Source organism: Triturus cristatus, chromosome 4_1 (genome assembly GCF_964204655.1).
Source record: "Triturus cristatus chromosome 4_1, aTriCri1.1, whole genome shotgun sequence".
In the NCBI taxonomy this organism is placed as follows: Eukaryota; Metazoa; Chordata; class Amphibia; order Caudata; family Salamandridae; genus Triturus; species Triturus cristatus.
This window is the reverse complement of record NC_140585.1, coordinates 459973175-459987842: the sequence shown is the minus strand read 5'-3', so window position 1 is coordinate 459987842 and position 14668 is coordinate 459973175.

Sequence of the window (14668 nt, the reverse complement as noted above, 5' to 3'; positions counted from 1 at the left end):
CAGCACAATCAGGGTTGCAAGAAGTCAGGAGGCAAGCCAGCAAGCCCTTGGAGTCACTCTGGGTTCAGGTGAGATGGTTCCAGTCCTTGTCCTCGGCAGGGCAGGGCAGGGCAAAGATCAGCAGTCAGCAGGGCAGCTCAGAAAAGCAGGGAAGCAGTTCTTCAGAACAGTCAGTCCAGGCAAAGTGCCAATCTTTTCAGTACATCAGTCTTTACTCCAGCAGTGTTCTTCCAAGGTTTAGTATGATACTGATTTGGTAGGGTCAGAGCACTAGTACATATTCAAAGGTGTGCCTTTGATATAGCGGGTGACTTCAAAGGAGCACTCTGAAGTGCACAAAGATCCCATTCAACCCTGTCCTGTTTGCCAGCCTATTTAGGGGTGGGGGATCAGCGCTTTGTGTGTGTTGCCAGGACACTACCTATTGAATTGTAAGAGTCAGACCCTCCCATTACTCCCTGCCCAGTAGGACCCACCAATATGCAAATTAATACAGATGGTTGCTCATAATGCAGATAAGGCTCACCTTCCTGTGTTTGTGGCTGTTTAGAAGGAACACACAAAGTATTGCTATCACCCAGCCCGGATGTGTATTGGAGACAGGCTGCAGGCACACAGAGCAAAGTTTAGAGCAGAGAACTATCCATTTTCTGAAATTGGCATTTTTAAAATAGTAATATCAAATCCAACTTTACCACAAAAGGGGGTGTATCATTACCATTCCAAAGTTATGAAACATGATTTAGCTACTCCTTTCTAATCAGGAACTACAGTTTAAAATTCTTTTAGGGAATTCCTTAAGCTAGCCTATGGGAGAAGTAGGCCTAATAGTAGTGAAAAATAAATTTAGCTGTTTGTCGCTACCAGGGCATGTAATACTTAAAAGTGCATTTCCTGCCTTTTAGCTACACAGCACCCTGCCCATAGGACTACCTTGGGCCTACCTTAAGGTTGACCTATATATAATGAAAGGGGAGTTTAAGGATTGGCAAATGGTTTGAAATGCCAATTCGAAGTGGCATTAAACTGCACACACAGGCCTTGCAATGGCAGCCCCGAGACAGGTTTGAAAGGCTACTTGTGCGGGTGGCAGAATTGGTGCTGCAGGCCCACTAGTTGCATTTAGATTTCACGCCCTGGCTATATGACATACTCATTTACAAGGGACTGACGCATAAACTAAATATGTCAATCAATTATATTCCAATGTCACCATGTTTTAGGGGAGAAGCACACGCACTTTAGCACTGGTTAGCAGTGGTAACATGCCCAGAGTACTAAGGCCAACAAAAAAAGTTCAGCAAAATGAGGAGGAGGAACGCGAGACAGATGGAATGCTAAAGTGATCCTGGTATTTTACTGACCTCTCCCAGTCGTTTTCTTTTAAGAAAGTTAAATAGAGGCAGTTGACAGAAAAATTAAAAAAAGAAAGTCACTCAGCAGAAAGCAATTCTGGTATTTTACCAACCTCTACTGGTTGTTTTCTATCAATACAGTTAAATAGAGGCAGTTGAACAGCAAGAAAGCAATTCTGATATTTTACTGACCTCTACTGGTAATTTTCTATCAAGACAGTTAAATAGAGGCAGTTGAACAGAAAAAATAAGTCCCTAAGTGGAAGCATACAAGTCCTAGGGATGATCTCCAGAGCCCACAAAGTACATACACATATAAGTATGTACTAAAGTATATACAAGAGGTCTCGAATGCTCGACCTAAATAGGTACATGTACTGGGGTACACTTACAATTGGCAATGACAGACCATATAAGTCCCTAGTAGATAATGGGGTTAAGGGGTGCAATCTACCTATAATTCCGTAGTATATAATGGGGCATGGCGGTTTAGAGGCCCTGCAGATATTCTTCTGTGCGTCTGTGTGCCTGCTATCCTTTTAAAGGAAGTCCTGCCTTGCAGTCTGTCTTTGTCACATTTGGTATTGATAGACCCTGTAAGTCCCTAGTATGTGATAGGGCATGGAAGTTTAAAGGCCCAGCAGAGGACCTGCACTTGCATGTGTGATAATTTACCTTGTTTGTACATATTAGGCACCCCCCAGGTCTTAAGTAAGGACCTTATAAAATATGTTGTATATGCCCTGATGAGGGAAAACTACCCATTTATTTGTTCCCTATTGTAGATACTTAGCTCCATGGGATTTCGGCCCAGATCTCTGTGCTGGGGTGAATGTATGACATTGCTCTGCATTCTGTCCATCAACTGTTGTTTTTGCATTTGTCGACCCGAGTGGGAAGGGTATGCCCAGACGTGGGTCCCGTGCTCTCCATAGCACTGGAATCAAGCTATCCGGGCTGAACAGGGGTGAAACCCCGAAACCGGTCCTAGGATGCTTGTTTCCAGTCCAGGGAGGACCTGGCTTGACAGTTCGGGCTGGACTGTTCCCATGAGGCACAGGGTCAAGACTGATTTGCATATGGCTGGGTTAAAACTGGAACGGCATGGTGAGCAAAAAAACGATGGATTTAGGCCCAGATCTCTGTACTGGGGTGAATGTATGACATTGTTCTGCATTCTGTCCATCAACTGTTGTTTTTGCATTTGTCACCCCGAGTGGGAAGGGTCTGCCCAGACGTGGGTCCCGTGCTCTCCATGCCACTGGAATCAAGCTATCCTGGCTGAAGAGGGGTGAAACCCCGAAACCGGTCCTAGGATGCTTGTTTCCAGTCCAGGGAAGACCTGGCTTGGCAGTTCGGGCTGGACTGTTCCCATGAAGCACAGGGTCAAGACTCATTTGCATAGGGCTGGGTTCAAACTGGAACGGCATGGTGAGCAAAAAAATGATGGATTTAGGTCCAGATCTCTGTACTGGGGTGAATGTATGATATTGTTCTGCATTCTGTCCATCAACTGTTGTTTTTGCATAGCTCCATAGGCTAACATTATAATTTTTCATGTAGATATAACAGATATAACTATTGCTAGGGAGGGAGTGAAAAAATATAATTCAAGGACTAAAAAGATTAAATTTGCCACTGTTGAATTTATCATAACTAGTACCGAAGAGGCGTTATGAAAAGTTCTCTTCTGTAAGCCAAACTCCAGCCTTCTAGTGGTCACTGCTGATTGGTCAGCAATAATAGGCTTAGCCATGCTGTTTTGATTAGGTAATAGGTGGCCTGACCAGACCAGAGGTTGTTTGATGGAGAGAGCTCTGCGGCTGGGGGAGGATGGATCTTGTAGATGGGGCTGCATAAATCAAACTGAGCTCAAAGAGACGGCACATCAGTAAGGAATTCCAGGCGTACCTAACCCCACATCCTGTTCCCCAGCCAGATGGCAGGCTTAGGACAGGAGATCACAGAGGTCAGTGGGAGGAGAGTTAGCCCTTCCATCTCTGCACAGAAATTCTCCATATTGGATTTTGGAAGTGCAGTGCTTTGTGGGACAAGACGATGCCACACTTTGGAGTGGCACACAGCATCTCATTGGACAGAGGTGCACCCTATTTGTCACCACAGGACACTTAATAAATATGTGAGAGCTGCATAGTCTCTCAAATCTGCTGCCTGAAACTGTAAGGAAAAGAAGTGCTGCCCTGCTGGAATCTGGATTTGCACCCAAAGGCCTGCACTCTGAGTGAATGCACTTGCTGCACAATTTGGTACCACAGCTCTGGGGACTGTGCCTTGCTTCAAGAAGGATTAAGGAGTGGACTCAAAAAACACCTTCTGAAGTTTGGATAAATGTGGAAAACGTTTAGGAAAAAGCTGCAAAGGGTGACCAACCCGACGTCGAGAGTCAAGCTGGCCACCTTCAACCACAATATACAACAACATGGACGAACCCAGTAAGGGATCCAAAGAAGAAGAATGACACACTGTTTTTCACAGGAATGGTAAGAAACCATTTGGGGGCATATTCACAAGGAACTATCACCAAGTCAACACCACATTATTGCAGCAAAAGTTGCGATAAATCTATTGCCCCATTCACAAGCTGGTGTTAACAGCCCACAGCACCAGTTTACCCACGATAGCAGCCGCAAAAAACATCGCCACAGAGTTCCCCCGCAACTATCGCTAATGAGATGCAGAGTGGGCGTTCCCGTGCCAAAAGCCGCGACAACATCACACCTCAACATTCTCAATGACCAGACAGAACTGCGATAAAAACACAAAACAGGTGATAAGGCGTGTTAGCACCAGGAAATCTACACCTGCTCTGACCTGGTGTAAAGTCGGACGGCAGCCTGCACAACAAAAGGGAGCACAGCCCAGACCCACATCGGAAGGGAAACAGATGCCATGGAGCCACCTATCATGCGGCCCGGACACCCAAGAGGGCTACAACACCCACCGACACCACCCCAGGATCACAACCCACACCCGGAACACCCCCCCCCGGACCACCACAGACGCAGCGCAGACAAAGACAGCAAACCCCCAGGAAGCATACCAGCCGCACAGTCCCAACCTCTGACAATGTCTCCGTCCACCACAGGCTGAAAGGGACAACTATGCCACGCATCCCGACCATCATCGCCCAACAGGGCTACGGCACCAACACAGCGGACAACCAACATCCCACCCCACACCAAGCTGCTGGCTTGACTGCACCTGTTGGCCCCTGGCATCTCCCAACTAATACCCGCCAGAGTCGGAATAATCTCACTGCCAGCCACATCCAAGTCCCTCACACCTGCCTTGGACATCACCATCACCCTGGTACCACAGTCCCCATACGTCCAACACAATGCGCAGGCCACGCTTGAGACCAAGCCAGGACCATACGCCATAGCAGGATGCACGCATGTGTTGGGGGCAATCCACAGCACACATGTCCCACCTGTGCCCCCTGGTGACACAGCACACAATCACCGCAACAGAAAGCACACGTCCCACCCCAATGTGCAGGCAACAACAGAACACCATGGAACCACCAACAATGTCGCCTTCAAATACACAGCCAGTGTGCATGATTCCTCCATCCTCCGACAGTCCATCAGCAACCAGCGTCCCCAGGATGGCACCAAGGGAAATGCACAGCCCCTTGGCAAGTTCCAAATGAACACCCCACTCACCTCAACTCCACAACCATGCAAATCACAACTCTGGCAATGCACACGTCACAAAATCACAACCACCATGCACAACAACATGCCCACCCACCAGACGCGACAGAACAACTCACAATGGTTACCTGGCCAAGCCGTGAACATGTGCCATCAACGGCATGGCAGCTCAGCCACACAACAGCCAAATGTGGGGTGAGGTGGCAAACAGGCATATGTAAAGGATGCAGTAGGACCATGACTGGGAAAGTACACAATGCCAAGAGTGGCGGAGATGTGCTGGACAGACCGCAGTATGCAGCACACACCCATATCCATGGTGACATACACCTCTGGTGAATGGAGTGTAGTGGACAGTTGACACAACCATGTCACCACAGTCAGTGGGGGACCTCACAGAAATCTTGCCTGTTACGCCCCCCCTAAGCATGACCGGAGTGGGATGGCCCGGCGTATGCCACGCCAGTGTAGGGGTGTGAATAAGAAGCACGTAGCCCTGGGTGTGGTCCTCTTCCAGAAAGCCCAACGTCTCTACCAGGGTGGCGCCTCTTACCCCACTACGAGGCCGACACCGTCCTCTAGAGTGGAGTTGCCTGCGACGCTGACCATCACGGCCTCCACGACACAGGCCCGCTTTAGTCCTTTTTCGTTGAAGTACTCTACTGCCGCCTCAGGCCTACTCCTCGGCCCAGTAGGTCCCATGTGTGAAACTGTGTCCTGAGTCATGAATGGCAGTGAGCCCAAATCAGCACCAGGCCCCACCCGATCAGTGAGGCATAGTTCCATATGGGCTTCTTGCGACACGTGGTGCCACGAACCCTGTTCAACGCCAGCCGGCGACACCTGGTGCCACTAACCCTGTTCAACGCCAGCCGACGACACCTGTTGCCACTAACCCTGTTCAACGCCAGCCGGCGACACGTGGTGCTACTAACCGTGTTCAACGGCAGCCGGTGACACCTGGTGCCACTAATCCTGTTCAACGCCAGCCGGAGACACGTGGTGCCACTAACCCTGTTCCACACCAGCCGGCGACACCTGGTGCCACTAACCCTGTTCAATGCCAGCCGGCGACATGTGGTGCCACTAACCCTGTTCAACGTCATCCAGCGACACCTGGTGCCACTAACCCTGTTCAACGTCAGTCTGCAACACCTGGTGCTACTGAACCTGAACTATGCAGGCCGGTGGGGCCATCCAACCTATGCCGGCAACACTCGGTGAATGGCCTGTGTTGACCGCTGCCTCAGGCATACACCAGGGTCAGGTAGGTCAGACATTTGGAACTGAGTCTTGATTACACCATGGCAGTGAACACCATTTAAGGCATAGGACAAGTCACTATACTCACTTTGATATGGTGCGAACAAGTCTGTACATGGCATCACAACCACACGTGTCTGTGGCCCTACGCGGACTGCTGCACTCGGCCTATGCTGCGCACAAGTGGGTCACAGATTTGGAACTGAACATCGGTTATTCATAAGGCAGAATACATGTCATTGCACACACGGAGAGGTGTAAGAGGATGACATGTTGCAGTCCGGAGGGAACAAGATCATCGTTACGGAGGTGATCGAACACTACCGACAACTGCCCTTGTGTCACTAACTCTGTGCTTCTCCAGCCAATGACAGGTGGCTGTGGGCCGCTGCTGACCGCTGCCTCCGGCCTACACTGCGGTCTAGTAGGTCACAGACTCTTCATTTGGCAATGGCTGATTTCATATCAGCGTACCAGCATCATGGCAGACAGCATCCCCTCTCAGCCCGGGTGCCACTAAGTCTGTTCCCCGAAAATCATGGACACTCTCTGGTCGAACTCTGGTGGTGTCTGACTCTATAGACTAGGGGACAGTTTTCATCCTCATGTAGCTGATATCGAATTGGTGGTGGCAACGAGGCTGTCGCATTCCACTGTCCCCCAAAAACCTCCGCAACATACACCTCGGACATTGATGGTGACCTGCTCAGGTAGCATGGCCCATCTGACTGCACCGCAAGTCACCGTCCCGTGGCTGGGTGCCTGTGCCGGCTGCTGTGCATCCGGGGCCACTAGCTCTGTACTTGTCAGGTCCGGGACCCCATCTTCTGAGATATTGGATGGCCCCTGAAGCATTGGCCTTGGGGTCATCAACACCATGTGTCTGTGGCTCTGTGCTGTCCGCAGCCTCCGGCCCCAACTGCGGGCCACCAGGGCCCACAAATAGAATCGGGTCCTGACCAGCCCGGACGTCGCATCACCGCAGGAGGCACACACCACCACCGCAAGGACCACCTCCAACCACCATCTGCCAGAGTTGATACGGTGGTCCTGACAGACCTATGGAGTTGCTCAGACCTGTTGTGGATGCCATCATCAGCCTGATACCCTGCTCCGCACTCCAGGTGCCAGTGACTCAGTGCACCGCAAGCCATTGTCCATTAGTGATTGAGTTTTGTGCTGTGGAGATGTTGCGCAGCTATGTCACCTCATGCAGTGTGGAAGACCTGGGAATATGATGGGGAAGATGTGTCAAGTGTGCGTATGGGAGATGGCACAGACAATGGGAGGGCAGGAGGCAACATCCCCAAGGCAGGAATGCAGACTGGAGGTGGTAGTCAAGCCACACACCCGGAACCATTACTGGGTATTGCGCTGTGGACGGCGGACGCAACTGTCACCTCAGGCAGTGTGGGAGACCTGGGACATTGATGAGGAAGTTGATGCAGATGTAACACACCCCACTGCATCTGAATCAGGACTAACCCGAAGGGACACAATCCTAGCAATTCCTTCACATGAGCGCGCTCATCTCTAGTGCCCCTACCTCAGTGCACTGCAACTCACGGAACCTCCTGACTGAATATTGGGGAACCTCTGTCCTTACTCCGGATCCCACCATGTTGCGGTGCAGTTGACTCTGTTATGCATGTGTTTTCTGTTTCCGTTGCACTGGTGTCCAATGTTCAAGTTGTTGCCAGCACCAAGCATTCCGTGAGGACTGGCTTACACTCACCCCATACACATCCAGCACAGGCGTCACTGAACATGTGGCCCTGCCAATAAAGGGGCCGGGTGCACGTGCCCATAGCCAGTTCGACATGATATCTACGTGTGTCCCTGTGGTCTTGTTGTATGCATGAGGGCCCTGGGTCCTAAGACATTACAGTGTGCTGTGTACATCGGATGCAGACATGTCACCGCAGGCAGTGGGTTGGAGCTTGGACATGTAGCTATGTCGTCACCCACTCAATTCGTAAGGGGAGTGGCCAGGGCGATCGTAAGCCACGCCAACGTGGGTGTGTGACTGATATGTGCGTGCCCCTGTGCGTGGTTGTGTACTGAGAATGTGCATCTGCATGTGTCTCCATGGCAGTATGGGTCTCCTTTGTGGGGTGTAGGTGGTCTCTGAAGGGTAATAGACACCAACGTATGTGATCTAGTTTGCCTTCCATGGGTTGGGACTCCACCCACACCTGTTCGGCTACTTCCTTTTGGCGTGCTGACACATGGCATTGGGGTGCCATGTGTGGGTGGGTGAAGTGTCGTGGGCCAGCTGTGCTTGTGTGTGCTTCCTGCTGTGTGGTCTGTTGCAGGGGCTGTGTTCTCCTCTGAGTAGCTTGTCTGCCCTGGTCCTGGTGGTGGTTTGCGTGGGATATCCATGGGCTGTTGTAGTGCATCAGTGTCGAAGGTGTGGTGGTCCTCTCGGCCTCACAGATGTGTTGTCTTCTGTGCTCTGCTGGTGGAGTTGTGTGCCCCTCTGCAATGTGAAGGGGTGATGCATGCTGACATTGTGTTGACATGTATGTTGGCGCATTGTTCTGGTTTACATGCAGACTGTTTGGCAATGTACATTGTGACTTTTTGTGAGGTGCTGGATTCTTCTGCGGTGCAGTGTGGATTTGGACTACATGACGGATGTGAGGTTGTACGTGTACATTTCCATTTCAGTTTCCTGCTCTGTCAGATGTGGTAGGCATGTTTCTGTGCTTGTGTGGAGCCAGTTGTGTCCTCTGTTCTGCAGTGTCGACTATGCGCATTGTACCACGTTGTCGTCGATGTGGGTGTGCTGTTCTTGCCATGTGTGTGTGCTGCAGTGTGCCAAGGGGATGTGGGACATGATCCTGGGTAATTGTGGGTGAGCAGTGTGCTACGCCTTGTTGTGCATGTGTGTCATTGTGCCCATCTCCCCCTGCCACCCAGTCCCTGTCCGTTACTTTCCCTGTTGATATTGTCAGGTCCTCTCGAGCTGTGTCCGTACTCCCTACTCCTTGCACCATCTCCACACTGATGACTGTGGCCTGGGTTTCCTCCAGCTCCTCCTGTGGTGCTGGACTGCCACCTCCTGTCGCCATTGCTGCCTTCCTGTTGGCAGGGGGTTTGTACCTGGTTTAGGTTGCCACGTCCTGCTGGCACCTCATGGCCTCCTCCGTTGGCCTCCTCGACACTCCGGCTGCATTCATGGTAGTCTGCTTGTGGGTCAGTTGCTGGTAGTGTTCTGTCACCTCTGTGACGCTGGTTCTGTTTTCCTGTGGTCTGCACCCCGTCTTCCTCTCCCTTTTCTTCTTCGCCTTCCCCATGCCTGTTGTTCCTTGCTGGTGGTCTGTGGGTGTTGTGGGGTTCACGTTTTCCTCTGCGCTGGGTCAGGGTGCATCCATGTTGCTCCGTGCTTAGGCTTGTTTCTGGTGTGTTGTTTCTGTGGTTTTTATGGTGCATTTTCCCGCAAGACGCGTGTGATTTGCAGGTCTGTGGCTGTTTTTCGCAACTCTTTGTGCGATTGGCCTCATCGCATGAATTTCCGCGTTAGCGTTTTGCATTTTTGCGGCGTGGTGTTGATTTTGATGCTGTCATTTGACGCGTTATCAGTTGTGAATTCCAAGTTGACACAGGGTTATTTTCCCGCGATGGTCTGCAATATTGAAAGTTGCGTTACGCTACTCTTGCGGTAGTTATCACACGTTCTTGTGAATATACCCCTTGATTTTTTAAAAGAACCCTCACCCACCAATCTAGTTGGTGGCATGCTTCATCATAGGGTTCCCAGCTGGGCTGCCAAAGTGCAACCCAGCTGTGCTGCGACGCCTGAACTACAGCAGAGCGGGTTTCTTGTGAGTGAGTGTGTGAAAAGGACAAGTGCAAAATAAAAGTACTTCCAGAGTATCCAATGGTTAATTTTGATTCTTGAGTCTCTGGGACATGGTTAAATATGAAGTCGGGATATGTATGAAGATAAAATTTGTCTTACTTATCCCAATTTATATGGTCTACATGTTTCAGCCTCAACAAAGTGGTATTAAGGCTTTCGTCAGGACTGAATCAAAGTGCAAGAAAGAGAAGTGAGCACACACGCTAAGGTGTGCAGTGATACAGTGACACTACCGTACTTACAGTTACCACTGTCATTGAACTAATGAGAGCTACACGTATTAATGAGCTAAAATGATCCCGGAGGGGGGCGGACTCCTGTAGTCACACATTCGTCAAGGATGTCCACCTTCTGATCCCTACAGCGGTCCTCCGTGGGATCCCACATCCCGGCCAGGATTTCAGGTTCATCGGGCTGGAGGCTCCAGAGCTTCAGACTTCCAGGATATGACCGGGGCCTCTGGAAAAGTCAAGCCTGACAACCTTCTCAGAATTCAGTCAGCTGTGGAGGGTTGAGTGACATCGGAAGAAAAAGCTCCAGAAACGATTCTTAGTGGGAAGGTAACATTTTGACCGGGGCCTCCCACTTACTGTATCCGACCATGACCCCATTGCGGTGGGCTTCAAACTTTGACTTTGTCCGGGTCAAGTTCGACCAGATATGTGCACTATATGTTTGTAAGCACTATAAAGTGGCTTATCTTTAAAAAAAAAAAATATCTCTGGTTCCCTGCATTAGATTTTTGTCATTTTGGTGTCTATTTGTTAATAAAAAATATTTCCCATTTTTATATATTGGTGGGGGATTTTTATTGCGTGTTGTGTCGTACTTATTTGATGTATTGGTGTTTTTAGAAAACTTTATACTCCTGTCTCCTTAGTTAGGCCTGACTGCTTGTTGTCAGCAACCAACGGTTGAGCAAGGGGTAAGTTTACTGAGATCTTTACTAGACCGTACACCGTGTAAGTGGCGTTATTACTAGTGATAGGTGATACATACCCCTATCAATACTCCACTTTCCAACATAAAGTTTCTGGCACAAGTGTAATGTCAGAAAGCACAAACCTTGTATCTGATCCAATGGGAACAATGCACTTTTATCTCTAACAGCCTCCACCAATGACCACGGATATAAGAATATGATGCCCATTGGTAGAACAGGCAAAGGTAAAGGGCTAAGGGATAACTGAACGCACAAGAACCGAGTAACCTAAATGCATTTTCGCCCACACATCTCTCTAAAAGTGAGATAACTACTACAACCTGGAAGATGAGCGCTACAATACCTGACAAACAAGGTACCAAAACACACCTGCAGAACTTTTCCAGAATTATTGTTTTTTTAATGCAAAAGTGGCCAAGGGCTCTAGAAACCAAATGCCTGCAGAAATTCGAAAGTGAGTCAGTAAAATATTCAAATTGGGAAGAGAAAAGCGAAAACCCAAAGCATAAACCTTGTACAGGAATCTTTGCCCTCACAGTCCAGCCGCCAAAGTACATATGCAATGTTAAGCTCCAGTTGGAAAGACAAGTATTTACTCTGGCCAGGGGTAGCTCACAGGATTTCAACAAATGAAAGAGGAGATGGAAGCCTGGCTTACAACCAAATAGCAAGTGAAAGGAAATTTAACAGATGAGGTACCTCATTTCTCATACTTGTTCATGTGGTAAACAGAAGAGCAGAGAAGCATTGCTCATAATGCAATGCTTTTCTGATTGCACGGAAATAATGATCTTTTTAAGGAGACCTAATACTTGCAAATATAGTAAGTGTGGATCTGTCTCTGAAGTGTGCCGTGAGGAAAACGCTGAAGGAAAGGCCATAGATAGGCATGTCTCCATTCACACAGCAATGAGTAGAAAGCAGTCTTAAAATGGGTTCCTGGATCACATTTCCTAGCAAAAACAGAACAACCATAGTCCCAAGTGACAGACAGAGAAGTGAGCATACACTCACACTCATACTTGCCAATATACTTTTTTTTTTTAAATACATTTTTAATTTTTTATGAACAAAAACAAACATCAGCAGTTGCATGACCGTACAGGAGGAGCAGATCAATGGGCATCAGCGAACTTGCCAATATACTTGAAATAAATGAAGTGTAGATTATGTGTCACGATTGTCCATAAACAAGTGACTTCTTGCATATATTACCTTTTGTTGTATGTTTTGATTAGTGCTTCCTTTCCTATATGACTATTGCATTTGTTCGAACCAAACTTTCTAACTAAAATGGCTTTCATGGGTCACTTTTGTCTCCTCTAGAGCCAGCCTCTATAAGGGATATCTGAACGCACAAGAGACGAGTATCCTAAATGTATGTTTCCAATGTTCATGTTTTATTCATTCACGTATTTATTTCCATATCTACTTCCAATCCCATTTGTTATACAAAGCTCAAATAACCAAATGCCTAATAAATGAAACAAAACAAATCATGTTTATACACCATCATTCCATGTTGCAAAAGACCAGGGAATAGCTTCTGCTGCCAATAGAGGACTAGTGCATTGAATATGTGACTGCAATGAATGTGCTTGAGGCCTTAGTAACACCCTGCATAGCTGAGAGTCACATGCAAGAGAGTCTCAGCAGCATGTATAAACACTGTTGTTTAAAGACCCCACAACCTAGTTGAGTATGATTTAGATGATGACCAACACATGCATTGAATTAAACTTCCTTGAAAGAGAATGCTGCACAACACCCTTGACACCACCAGTGGTACTGATTCCAACCGAAAGACAGGGAGAGAAGAAAGAACAAGCCGCCTCTGAACCAATAGCAACCACCAAATTCACAGAGGTCACATGACAGAAGTACAACGCAGAACAACACAGTACTCATGAGGGCACTTCACTTGTATATCACTGAGATCTTTATTGTGAATAGACCTCATTATTCTGCTCCAGCAACACCAAGACTATCATGTCATGCATTTTAAATGAGAGGATTTGATAAGGAGCTCAAAGCATTAGCTGCCCACTCCTTACACCGTGTCCCTCTTTGGTGTATCTTTATGTTAACAAATAGTGCATTAGGAAGCCAAAATGAAACAATAATCTACTGGTTCTTTTTCTTCACTAATAATATTTTTTTGTTTTCTTCTTCTCGGTCTAAAAGTGCAATTTACAGTCAGCACTTACATTGAATGTATCTACAAAGAGAAAAAAGGTCAAAAGGCCAGCCTCCCCAGCCATTGGCTGCTGTAATCCCATATTCAGCAGGCCTTTTGCAGATTGATGGCCATTCACTGGTCGAGTAGAACATGAGCACGCTGAAGTGGTGCTTCTTTTGGAATGCCTAGACAGGGAAAAGTTCATTCATGACACCAGAAATGCACTGTACATTTCTTGTAATAGGGCTACTTGGACATTATGTTGGTCCAGATAGTCCAATACCTGCCTTGTTTTCTTTGGATTGTTGAGACCTCTACATTCCACGTCACCCACGTCACACTACCACCTCCCGTGAACATCTGTACTAGACTGTCTCTGATCAGCAGCAAGAAGCACTGCATCTGCACTATTCAACACACCTCTGTGACTTTCATGCACTCTGCACTGCACATTAAAGCAAAGAAAGAGTCCCCCAACTAGTCCCCCCTCCAACCTAAGCATCCCAATCATGCTAAGGAACCCCATCCCCCACATAAGAAACAAGAACAAAAATATCCCCGCACCCCGCACTGGGTTACAAATCCCCATCCATTCTACAAATTCCCACAGAATCGTTTGGGTATTACCCTCATGGAGGACACCAGCTGCCCTACGACCCCCTTGTTGGAACCAGGGGGGGTTAGGGCAGATCGATCTTGTCTCCTAACCCATCTTACTTCCATGCGTCGTAACCAAATTCATCCAGTGACAGATGAGACACCTCCCAACTGAAGCATATTATAGAGAGAGTGCCTATAGATACATAACTGCCCATTGGCAGAGGAGGCAAAACGTCATCATCAATGATAGAGTTCTCATACACCATAATGGCACCGATACAGTCCTGGTGCCAAAGGGCACGTCTTCAGTGGAGATGGCACAAAAAGTGGGAGAATAGCCGTTAGCGCCATCAGGCCATCCAATACTTAACAACCCAATTAACCGGTCAGGCACATTCATTGGTAAGCATCCGCCATCTCTGCACATGTACCCACCCCCTTCCGAAAATATTCGGTTAAAAACGTCACCATCGCCACTAATATAACAGCCCCCTGCAACAATCAACATGAAAGGATCAACCTCACCCCATTGCCCCCAGAGATATTCAGTCTAGGTCAGACAAAGAAGGTGCAAAAGAGTACAAAATTCAACCACATTTGCGCAGTCATAATAACAGCAAACATAATCATTTTATAACAGCACAATTGCTGTTCAATCTTCATTGTCCGCATCTTCTCCAGCCACTCTAGAGGCTTCTTGGCGCTCCAACTGCTTTACAAATTGCATGGCATCCTTCGGTGTCGAGCAGATGCGCGGTTTGCTGCCGCACATGATCTTGAGGCGAG